The sequence below is a fragment of the Triturus cristatus genome, chromosome 4_1, assembly GCF_964204655.1.
Source record: "Triturus cristatus chromosome 4_1, aTriCri1.1, whole genome shotgun sequence".
NCBI classification, from domain to species: domain Eukaryota; kingdom Metazoa; phylum Chordata; class Amphibia; order Caudata; family Salamandridae; genus Triturus; species Triturus cristatus.
In genome coordinates, this window is record NC_140585.1 from 1,229,346,235 (window position 1) to 1,229,370,582 (window position 24,348).

At 44.2% G+C, this 24,348-nt stretch overlaps 1 protein-coding gene across 2 annotated transcripts in view; it reads left to right on the plus strand.

Moving 5' to 3' along the window:
• The window catches only part of STAC3 (SH3 and cysteine rich domain 3), a 121,947-nt gene that overhangs the window by 19,747 nt on the left and 77,852 nt on the right, over positions 1–24,348 (plus strand). The window lies entirely within an intron of this gene.

Below are 24,348 nucleotides of genomic sequence, written 5' to 3' on the forward strand. Positions count from 1 at the left end.
GGGTAGAAATGCAGCTATCATTGCCTGCCCCCTGTTGCCAAAGATTGGTGCTGCAGTTGTCACGTTCTGTAGCCCCTCGCCTTCAATCCAAAGCCGGAAGGGCATTGTTGCGTCTTGTCCTCTCTGTGGTTGTTTCTGGAAGTACAGATTGTAGCTATTGTGTACCTAAGTTAAAAGTGAGAACTATTGAAATCAGTGTGCCACCTCAGGTCTTATCCTAAAACAGGACCTTCCTAAATCAGATGCACACCCGGTTGCCTGGCAGGCACAGCTGTTTAAATTCTGAACTTAATAATGAATATTTATTATTTTATGGATTATGGGTTTATCCTGCCCTTAAATAGGGAGAGTAGTTTCAGAAAGCAGCTATACCTCTTGTGTCATCATAACTTTCCGCGGGGTTCAATGAAAATGCATTGAGCTGAAACCAGCTCACGGAGAGTTTTGAACGCAGGGTGAATGTAAAGCTGAAGTGTGACAAGTATATATGTAAGTTTATAAAGAGGCCCACTCTGCAATGGTAGAAACATGAAAAGACTTTAAAACAAGTACTATGAGATCCCAACATTCGATATCATTTATTTGCCAGAAATTGTTTTCTCATGGTTCGTTGTCTCCATGTTCGTTGTCTCAAAAAATGTCTTGACCAAACTGTCAAACTCTTTGGTTCAGTATATCAACACATTATGCAGCAATTCACACACCTTTCTGGCTTTGTTAGTATTTTTTGGATAATTCTTCTTTTGTATATAAAATATGAAAATTCTACATCTTGAATAAATTAAAGCTTTTTCTTATATACAAGGCTTTTTCTTACTTTCTCTTCTCTTTCCATCCTTTTACATGTCGTAGAGCAAAAATAATTGATTTTTTTTTTAGATAGTTATGCACAGACTGATAAGTCTTGTTAATAGTAAATACGTTTAAAAAAGGAACCCCTTTTATTATATGCAGTTGTTACCCAGCCTACCTTTGGAGTTCATCTTTAGTCTATATTTCGTAAATCCACTCTAAAGAAAGCATTACAAAACCCTTTTTATTAACCCGTTTCAATGTCAATATATAACTCCATACACAATCCTTTGCCAGTCAATAGTCCATCAAAAGTTATATGCTGCAAAATTGAATGACATCCAATTTTGATGTATATTCATGATAGAGCAAGTACTTTGAAGCGTGGTGTGATATATAAAAAAAATGGGGTTTACAAATATGTGGTTGTATCAAGAGAGGGATTACATGGGAGAAGAGGGTTGAAGACATTTTGGGAGAGGCAGGGTGGTGAAGAGAGAGATGAGATTCCTTATGCTTTCCTTTTCTTGTAGAAGAGGGGTAGGGAGCTTGTGGATCTGGACTGCCAGCTTGTTCCAGATTCCTCAGTCTTAGAAGGAGAAGGCTTTCTTGTGTGGCTTGGCTTCCAGTCTTGTAATGCTGCTTCTCCGGTAGCCGTGAGTTCTACTAGATTTTCTGGTCTTGGCCGCCTTGTGTGCGGTGCGTTGTGAATGACGTGACACATCTGGAATGCAATGCTCGTGGACATGAGAGCCAGAACAGGAATTATCTCGATAACCTTGTAAAGACCTACAATCAGGCTTTCCACTGCATGGTGAAGCTTCTCAGATGTGTGAGGTGGGATTCCAGCAATCATGTCAGCGAGACATTGCCGCTATCAGGGTTACAGAGGACCAGAGCTTGTATGGCAGCTCCGAAGTCTGCTTCTGTAAAGAAGGACTTTACTTTCAGATCAGCATTAGTCGTCTTGCAGATTCAATCTCACGAGCGATGTGGGTCCTGAAGCTGTAAATGTAGAAGCTTACATTCCTATCATTGTTGGTCAGTTTGGGTGCAAAGTTATCTAGGTTCAATGATGACAATTGATGCCATTATATACCAGATGTTATATCCTGCAGCAGCCCTATTATACCAGGAGATGCCCAGAATATATTATGGTGCTGTTTAAGTATTCAGGGGTGCTAAAATGACATTCCATGGTTCGGATAAAATGATCTAGTGTAATGCTTAGAGTATGATGCCCACTGAGTACTCCAATCAAAGATTTTGGTCAAATACACATTCTGCTCCATCTTGTTAAGGACGGTCACTGTTCTTATAGGCCAGGACTGTTTTTTTGTGTCAAGAGTTAGTGCATCCTTTTGGGATAAAGGGGGTATTCAGTGCACATCAGGCCTTACATGGACATTGCTCCAGTATGTAAAACACCCATGAGAATCTAAGAATTGCAGTGGTATGTAAAACATCCAGTATCTAAAGCACACGTTGGTATGAAAATCTACATAATGCCAAATATGTAAAGCAGAATTGTCATGTTAGTTGCACATTTTTCTGTAAGTACACATTAGCAAATCAATACCATTATATAAAGCACACATTGCCCCAACAGTTTCTCTGTTGCCTCTGTATGTAAAGTAGATACTCATGCAACAGTGTCTACTATACATATAGGGCCAGTTTGAGCGGGCGTGTGGGTATGTGAATGGGCACTCAGGGCGGTTATGCCTTCAATGCGAGTGGTATCAGCGCTGGTGTTTAGGGTGGCTACACCTGTATTGGGCTGGTTCAGGCACTTCTAAGCAGGGATCCGGTGTTTTACAGGGATAGTACAAAAACATTTGAGTTTGACTGCTCTGCCTGGGACATGATAACCACTCTAAAGCCAGACTTGCAATAACCTGCATTTAACAGGACTAGCTAGCAGTTCCCAAAAGATGGGCAGTGCTTTTAATCAGAGAGTGCCAAAACTTCTCTGATTGGCTGAACCCTGACGACTTTTGACAGTTTCACATTACCGGTTGTTTCCTGAACAACTGCAGCTAAGGTGACTACATAACCGAGTCCCTCATTCTTAATTCCTTCTGTATTCTTCCCTTCCACCCCCTTCTCCTGGTCTCTCTCTTCCTTCTCCCCTGCCACCCTCAGTGCTTTGAGGTGGCCCTAGGGTAGCTTAAGGAGCTACACAAATAAACACGACACATTAAATGGATAATAGGTACATTTATCCCAGGGCAATATATCTTAAGGAGTTGCCGTGGTTTTGGCTCCCAGGGACCAACTTTGAACATCTCAGCTTCTGGTTGGTTCACTACATGAAATGAGTCCATGCCATGTTGAAGTTTATTAATTTATTTTTGGACTTTGATACATAATAAAACCACTTGGAAACCTAAAATCCTTCTTCACAGTTGAAAACAAATGTGTAAATTCTGAAATGTGTAGGCTAAAACATATTATTCATGTCTGGATTGCACCACGAATAGTAGTTTTGAAGATAAATGATAACGTTTCGTGTCAGCTTGGTTACCAAAGTTGTTCATGTTCTCCTTTCTTTCCAAATATAATGTGCTCGTACATATTTTGTGAACGCAAAAACAACAGTTGATGGGCAGAATGCAGAACAATTTCATACATTCACCCCAGTACAGAGATCTGGGCCTAAATCCACCGTTTTTTTGCTCACCATGCCATTCCAGTTTGGACCCAGCTATATGCAAATCAGTACATATTTTGTAGACAAATGTTCTTCCACTCGCCTAGAGCAGGAGCTGTGGCAGGCTATTTATCAAAGAGTTCTTAAAAAGTGGTTATAGCCATTTTAATTCTGTTATAGTATTAATGTACGTTCTAGAGGGCATTATCAAGGGGGGATTCCTTGTCGCCCATGCCGAAGGCAAGGGCACTTTACTAGGGTAAAGTATAATAACCGCCGTGATTGATCATTTTGTCTCCTTCGTTAATGCAATTAGGGCATGCTAGGAGAGAGTAATAGTGATCTGGAAAACTTCTTCAAAAGGACTGCTTTAAAAAAAAAAAACAACCACGAACAGTAGCGTATCCAGCGTGTTATGGGCCCTGGTGCAAGAAAGGAAATAGCCCGTCGGGGCGGCTCCTCCGCTGATTCGGAGGAGTGTCACCCCACTGCTCTCTGAGAAGGAAAAAATAAAAATAAACTGATAATAACCTTGTTATCATTTTATTTTTCTTTGCAGGGGGCTAAATTAGAGAGTGTTGGTGCCAGAGCCTAGGAGGAATGGTTTTGCACACTTTAAGTGCGCATGACAGCGTGGCCGGCTGTCATGCGCCAGCCAAACCGTGATTAGCTTAGGGGAGCCTATGATTGGCTTAGGGGAGCCTGTGTGTTTCCAAGAACGGGACTCTTCAGGAAGCAGACGCAGGCAGCCCGTGAGGCGGTAGGTGTTTTTATTTTTGTTCCCCTCCCCGCCACCCCGTTCCCTGCCAGCTGCCACTGGAAATAAGATGTCTGGCTGTGGTTTAAAATATAACAATCATCACAGTTCTGGGTGGCCCGGTGACACTGCTCCTGCTGTACCTAATGGAAGCTTCGCCCCTGATGGGGACCATGAGTTTTGTTTTATGTATTTGCTAAGCGATATCGGTTGTCAGGCACTGTGCTGTGGCATAATGATTTTTGTGGGAGTAGCTAATTAGCGGTGGACATGGTTCGCTGGTTGACCATTTGTACTTCACCAGCTTCATACCTTTGGAGAACAGGCCTTTATTTCCAGTTATTGCCTTCTTTCTTAGCAAACCGGCTATCCAGCACCACTTGAACATTCCATTGCATTCTATAATAGTGAACAGTGAGAAACAAACATTTTCAATGCAATAAGTATTGCATTTGGGAGAGTTAGAGGTATTGGTGTTGTAAATGATAATGTCTTTTACCTATGTGTAGTGAAGGTATATGATGTGGAGTGGAATTATATGGGTTGTATTGGAATTGTTAGTTGTGGAATTGTGTGGGGTGGCATTGTGTGGTGTTAGAGTTGTGGGTTAGAGTTAGTGGCAGGATTAGGGTTGGGTGTAAGCTTTGGGTTAAAGGTGAAAACTAGGATTAGGTGAGACATTGGAGCAGGTCTTTTTGAGGGTAAAAGTTAGGGTTATGGTGATTGATAAGTTTGATTTAAGAGCGAAAACTGCATTTACTGTGAGGGATAGAAGCAAGGTTAGGCATAAGGTTTGGGTTAAGGGTGAAAGCTAAGGTTCTGGAGGGAAATAGGATCAGGATTAAGGGTGAAGGTTGACTTTTAGGCCTGGACTAAGGGAGAAAGCTAGGTCAGATGAGGGATAGGAGCGAGGTTAGGCATAAGCTCTGTGTTACTGACTGATTTAGGGCCAGTGAGAGAGTTTGAGTTAAATTAAACTACAGGTCACAGTTAACATTAGTGTAAGGGTTAGGGTTAGTGTTAGAGTTAAGGATTAGGAAGCAAGTGAGGAAAATGGAAGAAAAAAACATTGGAAAGAAAAGTACATTTTAAACAAATTAGCTGAACTAAATTTCTATTTCAGCAGATATTAACAATTTCAATGCATTTGCAAAAAAATCTCAGAATGGAGCGCATTTCTAGTATGATTTATAAAGATAATTGTGACTACAGTTTTGATACTGAGGGTATCAGCGCAACCAACAGCTGACAAAAAAAGTAAAAATAAATAAAAAAAACAAGACAACTGCAGGGTTTCTACTGTTAAACCCACCACAGGCCCTGCCGTGTGCGGCATGGGACGGCAGGAGCTGCTTGAATTGAAGTATGTTTTCCTGCTCCAGAAGCGCATGTGTTATTTAATTGAGCTGATAACCAATAGCTAGCTCATTAAAAAAAAAAGAATTCGTGATTAAAAAAGCATGAGCATTTCAATGGAGACACAGTGTAATCCACGGTAAGCGTAGAATCATCACACTTAGAGTTGCACAGTATCCTGGCAATTTCAACCACCACCATGACATCAAAATTTGGGAGATTATCAGCACCAAGGCCACACCTCTGCCTCCCTCTCACGTGTGCATCAAAATGGTATCGTTTTGCCCTCCCAAACAATCAGACCAGAAGAATATCTGTGTCAGTGTAGCATGTCCAGCCATGGCGCTCGGCTATCCCTGATGTAAAACCCACAGAGAAGAGACACCATGATTGGCATTGATACTTGAACCATTGTCAGCGTATGTGAAGCAAAAGCCCCAAAACACCATTGTCCTTCAATCCTGCTAAATGTTCTACTCTTTTCCAAATGCACAATCAACTCTAAAGCTATAAGTTGCATTGCTGCCTACAAAGTCCCTTACTTTATCAGGATCTGAGAAGGTCCCAGGGGATCCATCATAAAGGGGATTAGTTTGCAGAACACTTATGAACAAAACATGTACATAATGGCAGTCCTTCACTCAAAGAACACAGCTGTCCCGCCCCCACCCCAGATTCACCATATTTCCCAAATGGTTGTGTAATTAAATGGCCTCCTTGTCAATTGTATATGTCTGCCAGAACCCAGGATTTTCAAGAATTGACTCTGCAGTGTAACTCCTTGGTACTATTTGTAAATTAAAAAGACGTCCCATGAATGCTGCAGGACAATAAACAGAGATTTGGAGATAAAACTAATTACTTGTTATCTGCATCGTTCAACATTTCTTAGTGAAACAAAAACATAAATCTGTCTCTATACTTTGCTCCAATTCATAAGACGACCATCCATTTTTTGGAAATAACCACTAAAATTAAGCACAATTTCTTGATAGCACTGTTATCGCAATGGCATTCAAATTTGTACCTTTGGAAATAATATCACAATGCAACAAGTAACCCTTTGTCCTGCTGCATCCCAGGGGGCCTTACTCCCCCACGATGCTACTTTTCCAAAATCGGGGCTGAGGTGCAGCTGTCCAGACTCACAAGGGCAGGCTGCTAATGGCTACGCTGCTTTGAGAGTGTGGTTGTGGGTGGTCAATCGAGTCTCCCGAACTTTGTTTAAGAAACGCTCTGAAACCATCCACTAGCATGGTCTGCAGCCTGGCATGTGCTGTGACTGGCATGACCAAACGTATCTCGGGGTGTTACCTTCTGAGAGTTGTGAAGTACTGGGAATTTTAAGCCCAGCGGTGCAGGGGAACACACCCTATGACTTCGGGTTCTTCCTGTTTCAGACCTACAGAAACACAGAGTCTTCTGGGTGAAGACAAAGATCAGTTTATTGGCTGCAGACCAATTACAGGTATCCTAGAAGTACAACAGCATGTATGTTCTCAGGAGACTGCCAAAAATCACAGAAACGGGCTTCTCCTTAAATACAAAATATCCTGCTTCAGGCATACATTCCTAGTTTTATGGCATGGTCATTTGGATGTATACATTTCAAACGAAAAGGCAGAGTCATGATGACCATCCCACATTCCAGTTAAGCCAGCCCGCAATTATTTACCCAGCAAGGCTCAGATCCCACATCAGATATCGATAGGCCCCAATAAACATGAGCATCTCCTGTTTGGAAAACAAGCCATAAAGCAGGAACAGTCAGGTGCGAAAGAGATTAGCTGGAGGCTCGTGTTTAATGTAAAGGCTTTATGGTGTGTCAAGCCCTGATGCTAATCACAGGTGGCCAGAGGACGGGGAACTCGTGAGACCGGACTGACCTGGGGCAGCGGAGCCAAGCTGCCCAGGTCACAGAGAAGTCAAAGGAAAGCACATGTGCTCTAAAAGGCCCGTATTTGCTTCATGCTATGTAGCCTATGTGAGGGCAACCATAAGATGGCCACCGCTCTAAGATGGAACCCACGTAGTGATGTATAATAACGTATACACAGTGCATTCATAGCTAAAACGTTACACAAAGCACTTGTACATACCGCATTAACCATTCGCGGTTCACTAATACCGGGATAGACAGGGGTAGGGCCCTGCCTCCTACGCGGTCCCAAATTCTAAAGTACGACAGACCCTCCTTTTGCCCTTACATAGGCAATAACTATACTCATTTCAATCCGAATCTAGGTCAATATTCACGAAGACATGGAGATGTTGCTGTAGCATCATCCTATTACTTAGCTCGTCCCTCGATACAGATTTCCTTACACATAATGTAGCACAGAGGCCACATATCGCAGGAGCACACTGTATGCACAGACAGAACAGGAAAAGGATGGCTAAGATCATTCCAATGACCATCAGAACTTTCCAACCCCAGGCAGATATCAGTTCCCAGAACCACCCCACCAGTGACCAATCTCCTTTATCCACGTGTATGGACTCAGATATTTTATGTAGTTTGGAGATGGCTTGATAAACTGTTGGAGCGTTGTCAGGTATGAAAATGCAACAACTAGATTGGATAACCTTACATACCCCACCGCGGTCTGCAAGTATGACGTCTAGAACCATGCGGTTCTGCAAAGTCATGAGGCGATCCGCCTGGAGCTCAGCTGTCAAATTACCAAGATATATGAACAATGGTTCCGAAGGGAAAACAGTTACTTACAGTTGAGATAAATCAATTTACACAACACACAGCATTAGTTGATCTACCAAATAATCAATATTAAACAGTACGGGACTGTGGAACCGACGGTTCCACAGTCCCGTACCAATTGGAATTCCTTGTATATACAGAAAAGTTAGGACTTGTGCCTTACAAGGTCTATTATCTACCGATAATTAAGCTGAGGACTTTTTTTGCAAAAAATTCTGCAAAAACTCTTTGTGTATTTTATTGATAATCACGTACATACATTGTAAATATTCACATTTTCACTATCACACCTAGTCACCTTATTCACTCTGTCACTGCGTCGTTTCTTTGTAAATATTATTGTATATACAGCCTTTTTCATTTTTGCTCACATTTAAATGAGTTGATAAATGAGTTGAAATTCATATGAAAATCAAAAAATAAATTATTGTTTGTTTGAACTATTATTCATTGTTTAATATTGATTATTTGGTAGATCAACTAATGCTGTGTGTTGTGTAAATTGATTTATCTCAACTCTAAGTAACTGTTTTCCCTTCGGAACCATTGTTCATATATATTGATGAGGCCCAGGTTCCTTGGGTTATAGGGTTACCCCTGTGTGCTTAACTCTTGTCAAATTACCAAGGGCACAAGCCGTAACATTAACAGTGGATTCAACCATACGAGTCAGCTGTCTCAGGTTCCTACTATTGACCATAGATCCCCAAAACGGCAGGAAACCCAAAAAGAAATCTCCCGCTTCCTGACCGGCAGTATCCTCCTTACTAATCACGCCTCTCACAACTCTGGTCTTGTGATAGTCAGAGGCGGCAGTGAATGTTGGCGGTAGCAGATTTGCAATATAACACGTGCCCGAGAAATCAGGGGGCAACCATGTATATGCTCGGTCATTGCAGATAAAATATGTACCCTTGGCAGCCAAAAACGCAGGGGAAAACTGTGACGGAAAAGTGTACGTTTCAGTACAGTCACTTCTTCCCAGTTGAGCTCTAGGATTCTGACCATTACCTTGTAAACAGAACCGACCTATGTGGGGTACGACCCAGATTGGGGATGAGATTTTTCGCTGTCTTTCACCCAGACTAATACTATACCCCGTCGCGTTCCACCCTACATAAGCTCTCAATTCTTCTTTGGGAATAGATGAGTATGCGTCGATATCTCTGCTCATATCGGCAACTCCTTTCATTAAAGCTTTGTTATTGGTGCTAGGTCTGATGGAACGCGGTTGTCGCGGGGAGTAGGCATCTAATGCAAAGAGAAACATGGTCTGGAATGCCCATGACGATCCATTGTAACTAAACGGCAGCACTAGATAAGGAATACCCTTATTAATGGTATGTGGCATTAAACCACACACCCAGCAATTGGTTGTATTCATGACTAGTTGGTGCTGGTGCAGGAGCTGAATAAACGAGTTATTCACAAACTCTGATCGTCTAGCTTGTTCATGTTCAGGCAGAGGGTGAAAAGAGTGTGAGGAGACAGTAGGAGGAGGTATAGGCTGTACAGTGGGTGCAATGGGCTCTTGAGAGGAGAAGAATACAAATCATACAGTAAACACTACCATACTACATAATACAAACAGGCATAAAAATACAAAACGTTTGCTCTTCATTATTTTACACATTCTTGCTTTAAAGTTCATTTCCTCAGCGGGTCTCTCCATCTTGAAAAACTCCATCCTCTAATCGTGCCGCTCGCGGCGGCTGAGTATCTTCTGCTAAGGAGTACGCCTGTCAGTCCAGGGAACGCCCTAGACCAACCAGAACCGTTGACCTAACGTCTTCGGCCTGTACCCCAAAGTCTTGGCACCGCGACCCTGCGGCTGAACCCGGATGGTGGTTCGAAAAACAAAAATCAAGAAAGTCCTTCAGATGGGAGAGCTCTGGTATCAAAAACAAAAGGGTAAAGAAAAAGAATATTTATTTGTCCATAGGCCTTGGTCTTATATTATAGTGGAGACGGCCAGGTACTGTTTGATCTTGAAACAAGAGTTCAGGCTCTGTAGTGTCCAATCGAATTGACGGTGGCACAGCTTCTTGCAAAATATCGTCACTTTCCTGTGCTGAAGTTGTGCCTTTTATGCGTGCATCACTGAACGGCACAAAACGAGGTACAGTGTCTGTTTTTAGAGTCTGCGATACCCTCCTGGACCCACTGGTCATACGGCAGAGGCAAAGGGATCCTTTTCACGTGGGCGCCGTGGATCCAGTTCTTCTTCCCCTTTACTCGAACAGCTGATCTTGTAGATAGAAGTACGAGATGAGGGCCGATCCAACGAGGCTCATCGTTGCTCTTGCGCTGGAAATTTTTCACCAAGACCCACGTGCCAGGGTCGATAGGGTGTCCTGGAGCCTCAGAGGCCTGGGGAAGAGTATTGTGTACCTGTTGGTGTAAAACACGTAATTTAGCCGTCAATTCATACAAGTAATCAAGCAGTACTGGATGTTCGATTTCACTGAATTTCGTCGGTCTTGGCACACCCCATACATTAGCCGGGCGGCCAAAAACGACCTCGTAGGGACTAAGTCCCACTCGTGAATGCACGGTCATTCTGGTGGACAGGAGTGCTAGAGGCAGAGCGTCAGGCCATTTAAGACCTGAGCTCGCCTGGATTTTGGCCAGTTTGAGTTTTAGAGCGCCATTGTAGCGCTCTACTAATCCAGCTGATTGGGGGTGATTTGCAGCGTGGAATTTCTGCTTAACCCCTAATCCCTCACACACATTCTTCATCACTTGACCCACAAACTCACTCCCATTATCACTCCACACCATTCTTGGCATTCCAAACCTAGGGAAAAATTCCTTCACAAGGGCTTTGGCTGTGGATAGAGCAGTGTTGTCTTTTAGGGGATAGGCCTCTATCCATTTTGAGAAAGCGCAAACAACCACCAATACATATTTCAGGTTGTTGCACCTTTCCGTGTGGATAAAATCTAGCTGCAAAACTTCAAATGGATATGATGGAGGCGCAAAATGACCAGCTGGAGTTGGGGTTCCCCTACCAGGGTTGTACTTCAAGCATACCATGCAATTCTTGACCACATTCTCTGCACACTTAGGAATTCCAGCATTCTGCCATACTGGAGCCAACAACTTACAGATTCCTTTCGTACTGATATGTGCCATTCCATGTGCCATAGTAACCACTGGAAGCACATATGCATCAGGTAACAACCATCGCCTATGTTCTGACAAATCAATCCAACAACCATTCTCATCCAACTTACCCATACTTTCTCTCCACTTACTCAACTCTTTCTCTGTGGCTTCAGCTTGAAGGGACTTTACACTCTCTATTGTGTTTTCACACATTCCAACATCACCAACCCATCTTGCAGGGCCTGCAACATACATTCGAGTCTTCACATCTTTTGCTGTTTCTTTCGCGGTTTCATCAGCAAACGCATTACCACGACCAACATCATCAGTGATTTTCTTGTGCGCACTGCATTTCATAATCGCAACTTGTAACGGTAGGGTCAGCGACTCAAGGAGATCATTCACCAACTTGCCATTCTGAATCTTAGCTCCATGCGAAGTCAGGAACCCACGTTCTTTCCATAATCGCCCAAAACTATGAGCCACGCCAAAGGCGTACTGGCTATCCGTATATATGTTCACTTTCATTCCTTCAGACAACACGCATGCTCTCGTAAGGGCAATCAATTCTGCTGCTTGAGCCAAATTTTGTGGCACACGTGCAGTTTCCACAATCGTGTGCAAAGTCGTGATAGCATATGCAGCAGTCGTATCACCATTCCGAAGCTTAAAACACGAACCATCCACCCATAAGGTACCATCACACTCAGTCAGGGGAGTATCTTTAAGATCTACTCTCCCTTTCGTCTCTTCTTCTGTTCTGAACAGACAATCATGTTGCTCAATCTCATCTAGGTCTGCTGGAATTGGTAATAGTGTAGCTGGATTCAATGTGTTGCATCTCTTTATGAGTATATGATTTGCTAACAGTGTCAGCTCATAACCAGATAATCGCGCACTTGTTAAGTGTTGTGTCTTGGTCCTGTTTAACAATGTGTCCACAGCATGTGGAACCATAACAATCAATGTATTATCCATTACTAGGCCAGCAGACTGTCGAATAGACATAGCTGCGGCGGCTGTGGCTCTCAGACAACTTGGCAATGCCCTCGCTACCGGGTCCAAGGTTGACGAAAAATATGCGCATGGACGCGGTCTATCGCCAAAAGGCTGTGTTAACACTGATAATGCGCAACCATCTTTTTCATGAACATACAATATAAAAGGCTTGCTGTAGTCAGGGGTACCCAACACAGGAGCTGAACACAATGCATTACGCAATTTCACAAAACTTTTCTGACACTCTTCAGACCATGGGATAGGATTCGGTGTGTCTTTGCATGTTAATGCTAACAACGGTTTTGCCAACAAGGAAAAATTAGGAATCCAATGCCTACAGTATGAGGTAATGCCCAAGAAAGCACGCACTTCTCTCTGTGTTCTTGGCACACTCAACTGTGCAATGGCCTGAATTCTTTCTGGGGTCAGTTTCCTTCCCTCCTTCGATAAGAGATGACCTAAGTAGGTCACTTCTTGTCGACAATATTGCAGCTTTGAGAGAGACACTTTGTGATGGAATGCAGACAAATGACGCAACAATGACAAGGTAGCGTTTTTGCAAATCTTTTCAGTATCCGCGGCGATTAGTAAATCGTCGACGTACTGAATAAGGATAGCGTCACTCGGTAAAACAAGTGCATCAAGCTGCGCTTTTAAAGCCTGACTGTATATTGATGGACTTTCACAGTAGCCCTGGGGAGCGCGTTTAAAGCGGAAGCTTCGGCCTCCTAAACTGAAGCCAAAAATGTCTCTGCTCTCCTCTGCAATTGGGATGCTAAAGAAGGCATTCTTTAAATCGATCACTGAGAACCATGCAGCGGAGGCTGGAATCATGGTTAACAAGGCAGTTATATCAGGGACAACTGGAAACTGTGGCACAACAATCTTATTAACCTCTCTAAGATCAATCACAAATCTGTAAACAGGTGGCTGTGAAGGGTCCGTTCGTTTTAAGACAGGTAAAACAGGACTATTGCAAACGTTGCCTCTTGTCTCTTCAATTACATCCTTTTTAATCAAATCACTGACAATTGCTAACAATGCTTTCTGACCTTCATTGGAGATCTTGTACTGGGGAATACGTGGCAATCTGACATTGGCTTTTAAAGTGACCACATATGGCGGTATTTCCAAAAGACCCACATCATTGGGACCAGTAGCCCAAAGGACATCCGGAAGGGATGACAATTCAGGTGGCATTGCATTTTTAGACAAATACATCGGGGAAATCACTTTCTTGCCTAATGTAAGTTGTACTCCTGAGGGAGAACAATATAGCGTTGCATGCAATCTTTTTAGCAAATCTAAGCCTAGCAAATTTTCACCACAACCTGTTGTTAGAATGAGGGGTGCTTTTAGCTCACAAGGTCCAACAGAAAGTGACATAGGACTAGAAATCGGGTTCCTAACTGGGGCGCCGGAAAAACCTACTGAGACATTTATTTCGCCAGACAAAGGCGCGCCAGGGAGTTTTGAATGCATGATTGAACTCTTTGCAGCACCAGTATCCAGCAAAAAGGGCTCCGTTACATTTGCTGTAGTTACTTTAACATAAGGTCCGCTCTGATCCACTGGCACTGAAACAACTCCCTCTCTCTGTCTACGGCTGTTCTAGTAATCGTTATCTTCTACATTGTCATCTTCTGCATAATAATCATTATTGTAGTACTGAGCTGTCGCGTTGGCTTGCTGATCAAAGCTATTTATGGTATTTTGAGGCGGAAGAGGACGTGCGTTCTGGGGAGCATTTCCACGCCCTCTGCCTCTAGGAGCTTGCTGACCACCTCTACCTCTTGCGCCATACGCATTACAGTTACGCTGCATTAATTTAGGGCAACTATATTTAAAATGACCTTCCTCTTTGCAATATGAACATTGGTTGGGACCTACAGGCATTCGTGGTTGATAATACCCGTTCATTTGCTGATTATTCTGAAACTGTTGGGGCTGCTGATAGATACCTTGTGTTTGCCTATAATTACTCTGTCCTCCACGTGGTGGATAAGCCTGCTGCAAGAGGACCTTTGTTTTTAGTTCTTTCGTTTTCTTATCTGTTCTATCCTTCTCATCTTTGTCTCTATTCTCATAATACTGTGCAGTAGCCAGTATTTGCGCTGAAGAGGAAACAGCCCAGGAACTTTCTGAGTCTTTTAATTTTTTACACAACTCGGGAAGTAGATTCTGCACAAATTTATCAACAAATAACCGTTGGCCACCTTCAGTGCTCATGTCTTGACCACTGTGGTCGATAAACGTTTCTTCAAACCTGGTGAAGAAATCAGACACTGTCTCATCTTTCTTCTGCTTACATGCGGATAGTTTATCCCAATTTACGCGCATCGCGGGCATTATAGTTTTCATGTAGGTAATAATTCGACCAGGGAGTTCTTCTACCAAAGGATCAGGTTTCGCGCCACCAACTTGTCCAGCATCTGCAGCAATGATATTAGCCCATGTGTTACCCAATTCTGCAGCGTGATCTACATTACGAATGGATCCCCATAAAGGCTGTGGAACAACATTCCCAAACAACATATCTATGTCAGCCAAATTCATTACACATGAATCTGCAGTTTGTGATAACTCCTTATAATAACCGGTAGGGTTTTTACGGGGGTCAGGCAATGTCTGCTTAAGCGCTAAGACCTCAGATCGCTTCCATGGAACATGTACCCAAACACGCTGAAAATGAGCTGGGACAGCTGGATTAGCATTTAAATCAGCAGGTCTCCACACTGGAGGAACCTCACGCATCGGATATTGGCGCGCTTTTACCTTTTTCCCCACAGGGAGTTCCTGTTCGAACAATGATTGCTGACAATCCCCATTTCTGAGGGACAGTAAAGTCGCAACTGCTTTATCTACATTGGGACCCACAATTGTACCTTTTTCAAAATCAAATCGCACTCGACACAATTCCTGTGGGTTTGGGTTTGCACCATTATCCTCCAATTCCTCACAGAGGAATTCACACATTTTGTCAAAGACATACCTCTGTGTTGGGGCATCCCATTGGTGAAAAACGTTAACAACTGATTCCTCATCATGGAGTGAAGGGAAACCAATCCACCTACGCGCCAGATGATCTAACACCTCTTTCTCGTCGGGACCAGGCAGCTGACTGCGCAATTGCTTACGCTGTAAGGCAGGAGTCGCACTAGATGACCCAAAGAGAGGCGACATTAAACTAGTAACTACATTAGCTAGTCGTTGTCGTGCTGAAGGAGAAGTTGAGGCGAAAACGGGGGGATAGACAGAGGGAAGAAAAACAGATTCAGATACAGGTACCTGGGTAGTGTAAGAAGGAGCGCCAGGGGAAGCCGCTGGCGTGCTAGGCAAAGTCGCAGGAAGCGCGGGGGTAACAGGTAACAAAACTGGCGACCCTTGAGAGTGCTGCACTGCAGGGATGGGAGCCAGCTGAGGAGGAGCTGGCGGCTGTGGGAAGGCTTGCGGCATATTTACTGGAGGCTGCGCATTTACAAGCTGTGGAGGTGCTGTGGCATTTTGCGCATATGGGGGTGGTGAACTTAACAAATGGGACATTAGGGAATCTTTCTCTTTCTCTTTTGTCTCATCTTGCACAAGGGGTGACAAAACAGGGTAACATTTATCAATCCCTAGTTTGCGCTGTCTATGTAACTGTTCCTTCATTTGTTTCTCCTCATTATCTTTAAATTGCACAGCTGCTTGCATCACTGACATACCTCTTTCTCTCTTATTTCTTTTCGCTAGCTTAATTTCATTCTGTTTGGCTTCCTTCCGCCATAGGCGGAAAGAATCAAACATCGCCGGCCGGGCTTTCTTTTTAAACAATTTAACTTCCAAATTATCTAAGATATCTGTATCGAAACTACCATTTTGGGGCCATTTTAAACACCGTCCTTTCTGGTGTATCGGATCCATACTTCATTATATGCAATGGGGCCCACGCCATGTTTTACATAAAGCTCATAAGTTGGAGTTCCAATTGGAGGAACCGGACATGAATCCTCTAACTGGAAATCCCTTCCACAACTCAAACAAAATAATCTTCCAAATACACTAGCACCAGGCATCTTCGCTCACTAGTCTAGTTCCCAACTTCAAAGGATTATCGATTACGATAGTCTCATGAATACACGAGTCCTCTGGCTTTGGGGTTTGCAAACTCCAAATAAACCAAAATTATCCTGAAGGATACCAAACAAATTGGGAGACGCTCCACTTATACTTAACTGAATATCGATGATCAATGGCGTCACCAGAAGACTCTCTCGATTGTTTCGCTCTACCAAACTCGTCAAGGGTCCAAAACAGGGCGATTAATCAGGGCAGCAGTCCTTCGTAGCCGTCGGGACGCGGAGAACCTCGCAGAAAAGACTTTCGGACCACGTCGACATGCAGGGGTCGATGAAGTGGCGGCCTTCCTCCAGAATTTCCACACGAAGCTCCTCACGAACCTCTGGCTTGGACCGGTACCGCTGAAATCACGCCGAGTTGGGCGCCAACTGAAGTACTGGGAATTTTAAGCCCAGCGGTGCAGGGGAACACACCCTATGACTTCGGGTTCTTCCTGTTTCAGACCTACAGAAACACAGAGTCTTCTGGGTGAAGACAAAGATCAGTTTATTGGCTGCAGACCAATTACAGGTATCCTAGAAGTACAACAGCATGTATGTTCTCAGGAGACTGCCAAAAATCACAGAAACGGGCTTCTCCTTAAATACAAAATATCCTGCTTCAGGCATACATTCCTAGTTTTATGGCATGGTAATTTGGATGTATACATTTCAAACGAAAAGGCAGAGTCATGATGACCATCCCACATTCCAGTTAAGCCAGCCCGCAATTATTTACCCAGCAAGGCTCAGATCCCACATCAGATATCGATAGGCCCCAATAAACATGAGCATCTCCTGTTTGGAAAACAAGCCATAAAGCAGGAACAGTCAGGTGCGAAAGAGATTAGCTGGAGGCTCGTGTTTAATGTAAAGGCTTTATGGTGTGTCAAGCCCTGATGCTAATCACAGGTGGCCAGAGGACGGGGAACTCGTGAGACCGGACTGACCTGGGGCAGCGGAGCCAAGCTGCCCAGGTCACAGAGAAGTCAAAGGAAAGCACATGTGCTCTAAAAGGCCCGTATTTGCTTCATGCTATGTAGCCTATGTGAGGGCAACCATAAGATGGCCACCGCTCTAAGATGGAACCCACGTAGTGATGTATAATGACGTATACACAGTGCATTCATAGCTAAAACGTTACACAAAGCACTTGTACATACCGCATTAACCATTTGCGGTTCACTAATACCGGGATAGACAGGGGTAGGGCCCTGCCTCCTACGCGGTCCCAAATTCTAAAGTACGACAGTTGCCAGAGGTCCGAAGCCCACTGTGTTTGTCAGCTCCTCCATAATGGTGGAGGAGCAGCGCCCCACTGCCTGGCTCAGAGTCGGCAATTGTAAAATAAAACAATGTTCTTGCATCGTTTTATTTCTCATTTTCTGGCTCTTAGCTATCGATGTGTGTATGTGTCTTGTAAAGTGTGTATGTGTCTTGTAAAGCGCACTGCTGCCCTGAGGCGTCGTGGCGCTGTAGACCGCTGGGGAACCCGTCCTGGCTATCCCTGTGAGATGGTCCCTCCTGGGTTTCTCCAAGGTGAAACCAGGCATCCCCGGCGAATGTGGGGGGCCGTTGTGGAGATGAGGCAAGCTAATGCCCAGAGTTGCCGAGTGTGTTCCTGGTTAGAGTAGGTACCGAGGCGAGAATTATCGAGTCCGTTTTGACCCTGGTCCACGACCCTGCCGCGTCGGGAATTGAACCCTGGTCCCTGGCCGATTCTCTGCTTGCGGATCTGCCGCCTCTAACCAGTGAGCCACACCTCTCCACGTGGGGAGGAGGAGTGCTATTTGCATTCCTTAATTGCTCATTTGTGTTTGGCCGGCTGTCTCAGGCCGACCAAAATACACATGCGCACTTAGGTTTCTCCTGTTGCAGCTGGGCTGGAGAAACCCCCACAGACTCCCTGGCCTCAGCGGAGCGTCTTTTTAGCCCACGCAGGCCTATCTCCGGTCAGCTCTGCAGCCAGTGGATTGGATGGGAGTCTATCACAGGGGCTGCTGTGACACTGGAAGAGGAGAGGTGGCGAACGTAACACACTGCTGGAGGCAGCCGACGGCTAAAGGTACGTTTTTTTAATTAATCTATTATTTCTAACACCCTTTCTATTTTACAGCCATCGCTGGAGGTGGGTGGCATTGTGCATTGTCCACTTGAACCTGGTGAAACGCTGCCTACCTGTTGGGCTCCTTTGTGTGCTGGCTGCTCCTCTTTCGCTGGCGCTGTTGCTGCGGTGCCTGGGTCCCGCTTGTTCTTCCTGCCGCCATCGTCCTCCTCGCGGCCACGGAACACAGCCCCCACACTGCTTTGCGCCATACTCGCGCACGCACGGACGGGTATAAAGGTGCGGCGCTCTTTCTGTGGAGCGGGAACACTTGAACCTGGTGAAACGCTGCCTACCTGTTGGGCTCCTTTGTGTGCTGGCTGCTCCTCTTTCGCTGGCGCTGTTGCTGCGGTGCCTGGGTCCCGCTTGTTCTTCCTGCCGCCATCGTCATCCTCGCGGCCACGGACCACAGCCCCCACACTGCTTTGCGCCATACTCGCGCACGCACGGACGGGTATAAAGGTGCGGCGCTCTTTCTGTGGAGCGGGAACACTTGAACCTGGTGAAACGCTGCCTACCTGTTGGGCTCCTTTGTGTGCTGGCTGCTCCTCTTTCGCTGGCGCTGTTGCTGCGGTGCCTGGGTCCCGCTTGTTCTTCCTGCCGCCATCGTCATCCTCGCGGCCACGGACCACAGCCCCCACACTGCTTTGCGCCATACTCGCGCACGCACGGACGGGTATAAAGGTGCGGCGCTCTTCCCGCGTCGCGGGACGCGCGCGGGCGGGCGCCGGGCTAAGCCCGGGCAAAGGGCGGGCCCTCTGAGGCCCTCAGAGGACCGAGTGAGGCCGGGACGGGCCACGTCATTAAGCTGCCAGGTATTTTACTGAGATCAGCTGGACTTGGTGATTCGTATATCCCCATGATCTGAGACACTTTCTGCAGGTTTTAATTAATTCATTTTGGCTAACTCTTTCTGTGTGTGCTGGTGATATCACAGCCTGCTTTTGGTTTAATTAAATTTTATGAATTCTGAGGTATTTCCGACCATGTCAAAACCTGCGTTAGGAAACAAATCTTCCACTGCTTCAACACTGGATAACTACCTAGTAAAAGTAGTTACTAAAATTAACAGTGAAAGACGTAAATCACTAGGTCAGGGTTCTACCCCGACTACAATCTCCCCTTTATTGAATAATACACCCACTACCTCACCCCCCCCCATCTCACGGTGTAAACAATTGTAATGAAAACCATGACTTGGTAACTCTGGGTGATCAAGTTCCTATTGAAAAAGAACTGTCTGAAGCTAATAGGGACCCTCTAAAAGATGTAAATGAGGCTCCATTAGAAGAACCGCCGGATCCGATAACACAGAGAGTTTTGAGACCCCGCAAACATACCCAATCTAAACGGGGAGGGGCACGAAGTGGCTATAAAAAAACAAGTTCTGTGTCCTTAACTGGGGACACCTCGAGGGAAGTCTCATTTAATAATCTAACAACAAAGATTGATCCTGATCAACTAGATTCTCTGGTAGGCATCTTTGAGGCTAAAATCTTACAGATAGTTGAACCTTTAGTAACCAAAATTGGTGAATTATCGGCAGAGATTGAAAGTCTACGAAATCTCGTGGGCCTTCGTAGTAATTCACCCACGAAAGCTAGTAGCGCTACTGGGGGTTTATGCGGAACTGTTGATCCACATAAGTCCCTAAAGGAAACCTCAAACTGCGTTGAACTCTTAGATGCTGTATCCATGACTAATGTGAATAAATCTATATCTCTAGATAATTGCCCAAGGACCATGAAGGAACCCAGGCTTACGCACACAGGAGGAGCACAACCAGACTTACCCCCTGATTGTGCCCCTTTTGTTGTAGTGTTAACAAATGTCCCCCCTTTGAAGGATGGTGATCAAAATTAATCAGAATCCCACAAATCCCTTAAGAATAAATCTGTTTCGTGGTTAAATAAACAGTGTGGATTCCCTGTGCAACTATCACATCAGATATTAACAACTAGAAGAGTCTCATGGATAGGGCATTCTCGTAAGAATATAAATGGGGATTGCGTTATAATAAACTTTAGTAATCCTTCCCTAGTCAATAATACCCTATTAAAAGCTACTTTGCTCCCTTACACCAATCAGGGTATTACCCTCCGACCACTGGGATACTTTTATAGGCAACAGACAAATCTTCCCATTAGTGACCCTTTGAAGGGTAGAGTACCTAGCTCTGAAGGGCAGTCTTTTCATGGTATCACTACATCTAACCGTTTTCAAGCTTTGAGTGATTTAGACTCAAATGATTGACTTCACCACGATTGGGTTCCTCCTATATCTATTAGGGTAGCTTCAACATTGATAGTGGGCGAGAACCAGGGAATAATTGGAAGTCAGCTAAGCATGGGGGCGGAGGGTACCTCAAATGTCATGATTGTAGCGAGGAATGTTAATGATGATAATGTGGGTAGTATAGCTGATGTCCCATCACAGCCTGCAGGCACAAGGGTCCTTAGTTGGAATATAGCCGGCCTTAACAGTAAAATGCATGATCCCTTATGGAGGGACTGTTTATTAGGATGTGAAATTATTGGGCTACAAGAAACCTGGGACACTGAATGTTCCTTCTTGCTGGATGGGTATACTGCTTTTTGGTCACCTGCGGTGGTCTCTTGCAGGGGGAGGGCAAAAGGTGGACTTCTCACCCTCATCTCATTGACACTTGAGGGTAATTATAGTCAAGTTGAGTCAGGCTCGCCTTATTGCCTTGCAGTGGAAATTCAAACCAACTCTAACGGGAAAAGGCTCATTGTTAATTTTTATAATTCTTTTACTAAGAGTACGCCAAATGAACATTTAGTCAGTCTATATGATTTTTTGCAAATGTATAATGATAATAATAAGAATCCTTATTCGGTTATAGTGCTTGGTGATTTTAATGTTCATCGTTGTTCAAGCAACTGCTTTGTATGGGACAGTTTAGGTCCATCAAACCAAGGAAACATACATTTTGAACATACACCACAGGGTATGTACTTAGATGAGCTCCTCGCTGGCAATGCCTTGGTTCACCCCGTTAACCATTTAAATGATATTCCAACTTATAAAGGAAGTGGTCTCGGCTCCACCATTGATTACATTTTTGTAAGCACAACCCTAGCAGATAATGTAAGTTGGTACAAGGTCAACTGGTCTATTTATAGTGACCATAATTCTGTCCAGATAACCTTGTCTGATGATCTAAGGAAAAGAGAATCTGACAATCCTACTGTTAGAACTCTGGACATAAGGCCAACTGACCAAACACGTCGCCTGAAATAGTGCCGAGTGGTACCAAAGGACTTTAATGAAAATCTGTTGGGAACGGTTGGGGATGAAATGTATACGTGTCTGCAAGATGGAATTATTGGTGAAGTGGTCCTGACAGCCTATGGTAAAATCTGTTCACAGGTAAATAGTGACCTTAAAAAAGTTTGTAAGGCCAAACCTATGAACGGGGAGAAATGGTTTGATCACAGTTGCTCATTAGCCCAACGGAAGTTAATGAGAGCTTTGAAAGCTGTCCCACCTGACAAAGCAGACATCGCTGCATTCAGGAAAGCCTATAAAATGGCCCAGAACAAGCGTAAAAATGAAATTAGGGAAGAGGCATGGAATGAACTTTTATCCATCGATGTCATTAAAAATAGTGCCAAATTTTGGACCGTGGTAAACAAGCCCTTTTTTAATGGTAAAAGTAATAATGAGCTTGATTGCGGTATTCAAGAAGAAAAATGGTTTAGTCATTTTAAACAGGTGTATGATGGAGATGGCTCTGGGGTGACGCCTACATTAAATTTGGAAAATTATACTTTGTCTTTTACAGAATTAGAGGTCACACATGCCATAATGCAAATGACAAGTAATAAGGCCCCGGGACCCGATGGAGTCCCGGCAGACCTTTTTAAATCAGATATAAAAACATGGTCTAAAATTTTATTCAACGTCTTCGTCAATGCATGTCAACTGGGTCTGCCTCCGACCTTGGCGAAATCTGTCATCATACCTATATATAAAAAAGGCGATAGAGGTGATCCGAGTCGTTACCGCCCAATATCCCTAATAGATTCTTCGGTGAAAGTACTGGGGAGGGTGGTCCTTGCCCAACTGACTGGTTGGTTAGAGGAAACAGGAACACTCTCTAAGGTCCAGTACGGATTTAGAAAAGGGATGGGTACCATTGATCAATGTCTAAATTTACAACTATTAATAGGTAAATACACGGTGGCCAAGAAGGGAACCTTATTGGTAGCCTTTATGGACCTGTCATCGGCCTTTGACCGTGTAAATAGGTCAAAATTGTGGTCCTTGCTCTTATCCCATGGGGTAGACAAAAACATCGTCCACTTTTTAGCTGATCTACATAGGGATTTATCGGCCACAGTACGGTATGATCAACAGGGCAATTGTACAAAAGACATACCTATATCAAATGGAGTTAGACAGGGGTGCATTTTGGCACCTCTGCTTTTTACTCTTTACATAAATGAATTAGATAATGCCTTAATCACTTCATGTAATGATATTCCCCGTGCAGGGAAATGTTTAATCCCTGCACTCCTATACGCCGATGATGCCGCCTTACTCGCAAGAACGGGAGTGGGCCTTCAGTTACTGCTAGATTCATTTGCGGGTTTTATGATGGCGTTGGATGGCGTTGGATTTAACTGTCAATTTTGCAAAATCACATGTTATGGTTATTGGTCCGAAATCTGCAAAGACTAAAACTTTTAAATGTGGGGGTCACCAATTATCCAGGGTATCTTCATTCCCTTACTTGGGCGTTTTTTTCGATGATCAAGGTTCTTGGGTAACCCAAATAACAGCAAAACAGATTGTATTATCTAGAGCGACTGTGGCTGTCCTAGGTTTTGCCAGAAAGCTAGGTGCCAGACCAATGAAGGCCCTTATTCAAGTTTATAGAGCCAAGTGCTTCTCCCTGGCGATGTATGGAGCCGAAGTATGGGGCATTAAAAATGTTAAAAGTATTCAGACTGTTGAGGATAGGTTCCTAAAAAACCTCCTTTCAGTCCCGATCTCAACTGCTAACTATAATGTCCATCAGGAGCTTGGAATCGGTGTTGTAGAAGATAGTATTGCCCTGGCCCCATTATTGAAATGGATTAGCATTTGGCTAAACCCGGACCTACAGTTAAATCGCACAATTATGAAAGATTGTATATTGCTAGACTATGGGTCACGTATACCTTGGCTGAAATATATTCAGAACCTGGCCATAAAGCTGGGTAGACCTGAATTATATCAGTCTCCAGAAGCCCTAGTAAAAGGTGACATAAAATGGTGCAAAGAAACATTTATGCACATATCTACCATGGATAGGGAAGGGAATGAGTTGGTAAAGGGTACCGTTAGGGCTCACCAGCTCTGTAAAACAACACCATCCCTGGAACCATACCTAGGATATGTCACAAATGCAAACCACCGTTTCCTATTGACTAGGTTCAGACTAAATCAATTACACCTACTGTTTGGAGAAAGGAAAGGTTGGAAAAGGGTTGAGGATCTTGGCCCTTGCTCTTGTGACAATTTTTCTTTACAGGATATGATGTGTTTTTACCTATAGTGATTATTTAAATGAAATTTGTATTTTTAAATATTTTTATTGTAGTATGCTTTTATGGTTTGCACTTAAACCGAATAAAGACTTTTTGACTGACTGACTGACTGCATTGTCCCTGCGGCAGCAGGCATGGGTGCCGGTGAGTCCTTCTGGAGTCTGCCCCAGACAGGGGGACGGTGCCTTTTCACGCATACATTCCA